Genomic DNA, 6,873 nt, shown 5'->3' with positions numbered 1-6,873 from the left:
CTCGAGTACAGTAAAGATTATTCTAAACCTAAGAGATTCGAAGAAATCACGTTTTAAAAACAGACGTAAAACCTTATAAATCTGAAAATTGCGCAGCAACAGTTTAGAATTTTTTTTATGCATTGAAATCAGTCAAGAATCACTTAAAATCTTTGAAATAATATTTAATCACTTAATTAACTCTTATGTAATCCCTTGGACAGCCTTAAAATCTTTAAAATTTTCTAAATTCACTTAAAATGTTTAAAAGCTTTGAAAATGTCATAAAATTATTAAAATATTTGGAAATTCTATGAATTCCCTTGAAATCTATTGAAGTTCTTTCAAATTACTGGAAATCTTTCAATAGTTTTGAACACTTTAAACAAATTGGGTATAATGGCTTGTAGGGCTGATCTACAGGTCTTTTATCGGGTCGGTTGGTGAGTGTCCATTTTTTAACCCGAAGAGATTTAAAGGAAAGAAACTCGGCTCTTTTCAGGCAAGAAAAAAGAACCCTAAGTTCGAAAAGGTCTGATAAAATTGTTTGAGGAATTAATTAATTAAAAAGTATTTAATTTTAATTAATAATACTTTAAATTTATAAGAGTTCAAAATTGTTAATTTTTATGTCTTGGAATTTGTATGTTTGGAAACCGGGAAATGCCAGAAATTTTGCTTTATTTTTAGTGGCCACTTTAAAATACTTATATTTGAGTATTTGACTGCTAATAAGAAAATAAAACTTATTGTGCGCGTAACGCGCAAAACGTGCTTGCTAGTATAAACTTTTTTTAGAAATTAGTCAATTTAAATAGACATATTTCATATCCGCGCCAGAACGTAATTGAGTTGAAAAATATAGAAAAAGTTAATGTTTCATGATCATTTTTTTCACAATGCCAAGAGCTGCCCCTCCCTATTTGGGCGTTATATTTCGACTATATTTGACAAAATTATATAATTTTCAAGGTTTTTATACGGTTTTTACCATGTAAATTGCATAGGAAATTGAATTTAAAATTGATTGGGGTACCTCTAAACGTTATCCGATTGGGCTTCAACTTCGTGGGCATCTTTTCCTGGTGTAACCTCACGAAATCATCTACTAGGAGCATAAGATTTTTGAAAAAATCTATCCTACAGAAATAAGGACTACTCTTATAATTATGAACACCTTAAAACAAAAAAAATGTACTTACGATGCAGATCAGTAGCTTATTGAGTCCGTAGAAGATAGTAAATTCGCCTTGAAGTTCCATGCATTAGTCACCAGACCATCCGCGTCCATAAAATCGAGATCTACTGAAGAAGATCCTGTCTGAAAAATATGAATAGATCATTGTACTTGGCCTAAAAACGCTTTAAATTATTTCTCAAAAAATAAGGGAGATTAAATTTTGTTATTTACAGGGATTGTATAGGACATTGTATATATATATAATGAAAAATATAAAAAGGGTTTTCAGAAATTCAGCTTAAAAAGCAGTTTTTTAAATACAAAAAATATTTGTTCAAAACTGCGTCATATGACAAATAATTTTAAACAAATTTTCAACTAAAAAGAAAGAATTAAAAAAAAGATTAATTTACTACCAAAAAAGACGAATTTTCAACTAAAAAAGAAGATTTTTTAAACGAAAAGATTAATTTACCACCAAAAAAGACAATTTTTTAACAAAATTCTAGAGTTTTGAACCACAAAGTTGAACTTTCAAGTAAAGAAGAATTTTTTAAGAAAAAGATTAATTTATTACAAAAAAATATATTTAATACAATTCAAGAATTCTGAGTCAAAAAATTTCATTTTCAACTAAAAAGAAAGAATTTTAGGCAAAAACATTAATTTACTACCAAAAAAGACAAATTTTCAATGAAAATCAAGAATTCTCAACCAAAAAGTGGAATTTTCAACTAAAAAAGATGAATGTTTGAACAGTAAGACTAATTTACTACCAAAAAAGACGAATTTTTAACCAAATTCAAGAATTCTGAACCAAAAAGTTGAATTTCCAACTAAAAAAGAAGAATTTTTAAAGAAAAGGATTAATTTACTAGCAAAAGACATATTTTCAATACAATTCAAGAATTTTGTACCAAAAAGTTGGATTTTCAACTAAAAAAGACGAATTTTAAACAAAAAGATTAATTTACTGCCAAAAAAGACGAATTTTCAATCTTTTGAAGAATTCGCAACCAAAAAGTGGAATTTTCAACTAAAAAAAAAGAATTTTTAAGTAAAAAGATTCATTTATCACCAAAAAAGACGATTTTTTAACGAAATTCAAGAGTTTTGAACCACAAAGTTGAATTTTCAACTAAAGAAGAGGAATGTTTAAGCAAAAAGATTAATTTACTACTAAAAAAGAATTTTTAATAAAATTCAAGAATTCTGAACCAAAAAGTTGAATTTTCAACTAAAAAGAAAGAATTTTAAAACAAAAAGATTAATTTACTACAAAAAAAAAGAATTTTTAAACAAGAAGATTAATTTATTACAAAAAACAATAATTTTCAATAATATTCAAGAATTCTCGACCAAAAAGTGGAATTTTCAATTAAAAAGATGAATTTTTAAACAAAAAGACCAATTTATCACCAAAAAGACGAACTTTTAATAAAATTTAAGAGTTTTGAACCACAAAGTTGAATTATCAACTAAAAAAGAAAAATTTCTTATAAAGTTCAAGAATTCTGAACCAAAAAGTTGAATTTTTAACTAAAAAGAAAGAATTTTTAAACAAAAAAGATGAATACGTGTAAACTTTGACTGTGACCCCCCCCCCCCCTATTTTCCACCGTACATTTTGTGAGAATTATCCTCTCCTAAAGTAGTAACGTTGTTTATGGACGAACCCTAAGTTCTAAAATGATAAAATAATGAACCATAAGCGACATAGTCTAAGACACTTAAAAAAGCTCGAATTTTTTCTACCTTTAATATCAAAAGACGAACGTGAACGATTATTATTTGTTGAAATAATTACAACTATTAACTTTCACACAAAATATTCTTCTGGACATTCATTAACTAAGTTACTGATTGGAGAAAGTAGTAATTATTCCAAATTTACAGAAGAACAATTGTTTTAATAATTTCCAAACATAATTATACAGGGAAAATACTGTTTAGTCAAAATAAAATCACTTCAATAATTACTACATATATTAAACAGGAAATACTCTTCTTAAAATTAATCACCTGTATTATTTTTTCCGAAAAATAACAACTTTTTCATAATAACTAATAATTTGTTAAAATGATTCACAATTAGTTATAAAGTAATTTTAAACTTGTAATTTATCGCGCATAAAAATAGTTCATATTGAAAAAGCTTAAAAAATACCATCTTGTCATATATTTGATATAACCCGGTAATAAGCGTAGAATAGAGAAAAAATAATATTTTCATATTTCAGCGCAAATGTGAAGATTATTCTATTATTTTGAATGCACGATTTTTCTGTCTAAAATGCCACAATAAGAATAAGATACCTCCTAAACGTATTCACTTCTATTTCCATAACGACCGCCACACAGTTTTCTATTCTCCCAAAGAGAACATGTTTTCAATATATTTAATTCCTTCTAATTGTACCCGTAACGCACCTCGCAGAGATATTTTTTATTCCTCAGAAGTGGTCATATTTTGATTTTATTTAATTTCTTCTCATAAGTTCACAAAATATGTGTAATAAGTTGTTTACATTCCTTCACGCGGAATGTAAATTCTGAACGCTTGTTACCGTGAAGAATGTGCTATTTTCAATTTTTGGGGCATTTTCTGGGCACAATTAAAGAGGATTGATACTATAATAAAAGAGGATTGATACTATAAAAATTGGAATTATTGGGTGAAAATTATTATTTGAAAATTTTTTAAGAGGTAACTATAAACTTTAATTTAAAAAAATTTAATAACAAGTACTTCTTTTACACGTTTTTTGGAAACCAAGCTGTCCCCATTTAAAACCGTTTCTCAATTTCAGAATCCCAAGGCGAATAATTATAGTATATAATTTGTTTATCAAACTGAGCGACACGCTGAGAAATTACAAAAAATTGCAATATTTGTAATCATATACATACCATTTTATCTCGCACTTTATCGTTTTTATCTTTGTTGATGATACACCCAGAAAATCCCTTAGTTTCCAAAGGTCCATTTTCACGGGAAAATAAACAATCCGCAACTTATTTTCATTGTTTAGAGTTGAGCGCTATGTCAACAAAGAACCGGACTAACATAAAAACATAACCCTAACAACAAAATACGATTTGATTCCGACAGTCATTTTTTCATCATTGACGTGAAATAAACATTGTGTATACAACTTCTAATGCTTTTTAGTCAATCGGCCATTTTGCGACTCTCAAAATATTCTTTAAATTTCCGAAAAAAGCTTCCAATTTCACAAATATGATTCTTAAAATCAGCAAGTAGCGCAGTGGTGGACGAGTTTGAATGCGTTAATTCTTAGAATTTCTATTTTCTAACGGATTTTACATATGAATCCAACAGAACATCTGATTGGTGGAAAGTAGCCAATGGGGTGAATTTCCAAAACTTGAAATTACCTAGCCTTACCTATGGTTCCCGCAGCCGCGCAAAATAATCACGATATCGTTCGCGATTTAGATTTAGTGAACTTTGTAGAGTCGCAGTTTTTGTGTTCGCTAGATTTATTTTATAATTAGTTTTACGAAATTTGACTTATTCTTGATAGTAGTGTCAAGTCTTCATTTGATTGAAAATTGGATGGATCAATATTCAATCGATGCCAGTCTTGTCATCATTAGTCGCCGTCGTCGCCAATCGTCGCAAGACTTCCTTGTAAGTTTTATGTAAAGCGAAACGTGGTGCCGGTTATTTTTTTCACCCTACAAAAACATGGTAAATTGCCTCATCAATGTCGTTAAGAAATCAGCTTTTATCTAAATTAATCGCTATTTTTCATTAGTAATCTTTTCCCATGACTTCGGCTACTTATTGTGTGGTTCAGTGATAGATTTGAACAGTGGATCCAAGTGTAAATCGTGCGAATATCCTAGAATTTTTAGTTGAGCGCGGCGTCTGAGCAAGTGTAAACGCGTTCGGGAAAACACAACAATCGATTATGCCGAATGGGGATGACACTCAATAAAATTGGCCAAATTATTAAAAATCCTAAATCTCTTGTTTTAAAGTGTTTTCCTCATTTAGACATTTTTTTTCATATTAGGAAGTGCGTTCTTATAGGACTCTCTAGCAAGCACGATAATATCTATCGAATCGCTGAATGAATTGTGTATTCAAAATTGTTTACGAAGAGGTGTGTACATTTTAAAGGTAAATATCAATTTTTAATGTAAATTTTTCGAAGCTCCTCTGGAGTTTTGTATGTCTTGTAATTTTTTTTCAAAATTCTTTGAAAAGTTGCAATTTTGACAGATAATTTTGAATAAGTATTTTATATTTTCTTTATATACTATTTTTCGTCGTTACAAATTTTCTACTCAAATCTCTCGGGCAGCTGTCGTAATTTATTTTAAAAATTTATATTTTTAAAGTGGTAAGACGAAGTTGATAAAAAAACTCATGCTTAAATATAGATCAAAACATTTTCATTTCTGTGATGTACACAGCTATCTATATTAGATAAACAAATCTGATTTCTGCTTTCCCAGAATTTATATTAGACATTTAAAAAATTTTTGAAGTGTTCTATAGGTGGGCAGATTTTTGTCATATTAAATAAGTCTGAGACTAGAAATATTTTTTTGAAAATAAGATTTCCTCTGAACTATTTTTCTTTTCTAGTATCTGTTCTTGCGGGTTTAGAGGTACAATTTTTAAACATATTTTATTGAATCCAATTCTGAGACTTTTAAAGTTTCTTTAAATATTGAGTATAGGCTTGATATAAAAGAAATTTGAAGATTTGCAATATAGGGCTAGATACCAAACATCTTTGCTAAAAACGGATTTTTTGCATAAAAAATTCCTCAAACATGAAATACATTTGCCACCGAAAGAATTTGTTCGGAATCTCCTTTTTGATATAGTAATAAAAAGATTGATAATTTAAAACCAGATAAGTAACTCTGTATTTGCCTCCAATCTTCTTTTTTCATCTTCTTCTTCTCTTCCAAAATGTTTTAGAATTTGGATGGTGTTAATTAAAATTTAAGCTATGATTGTTTATAACAATTATAACTCTGATTTCTCAAATAATTTTTTTTAATCTAATCAACCCAAACAGAAATTTAGAGAATCCTTCGAAGAATAAAATGAGGCCTTCATCATTAGAATTAAATAAAAATTGTAACTTTTCCCTGAAGAGGAAGGAAACACGAATCCTTTAAATAACTACTATTAAATAAACAATTTTTAATCAGAACTATTTTTTCTGAAGCGTCCTTAGAAGTCTCCATCAAGATCTACAGAAATTAATAATAGATCTTTTTTGTCGATTTTATAAATAATTTTAGAGATAGAAATATGAATGAAGATAAAGAGAATTATCACTGAAAAATAAATGTTTGTTTTCTAGAATCTACTTTCAAGTATTGAAATGCTTTTCAGCACTTTTAGAGTCTGAATTAAAAACTTTTTAAAGTATGTAGATAGTAGGAACGCATGCTGTCTGGCACTATTTAAAATTTTTGGTTTTATTAGTATCAGTCAAAAATAATAGTTTGTAAAAGTGATTAAAAGCATGTGATTCTGATTGACTAATTAAGATTTCTTTATTGCCTGTACATTATTTACAGCAGTTAGCATATTCTCATTTTATATGAATTTCGACGATGAAGAGTAAAATTAACGCAATTGACATGAGATTCATGCGCATAATAAGCGGGAAATCCCTAATGGACAAAGTAAGTAACGAGATAATTCTAAAAGAATGTGG

Source organism: Belonocnema kinseyi, chromosome 7 (assembly GCF_010883055.1).
Source record: "Belonocnema kinseyi isolate 2016_QV_RU_SX_M_011 chromosome 7, B_treatae_v1, whole genome shotgun sequence".
NCBI lineage: Eukaryota > Metazoa > Arthropoda > Insecta > Hymenoptera > Cynipidae > Belonocnema > Belonocnema kinseyi.
The sequence above is the reverse complement of the archived record's forward strand: the minus strand, read 5'-3'. Positions refer to the sequence as shown.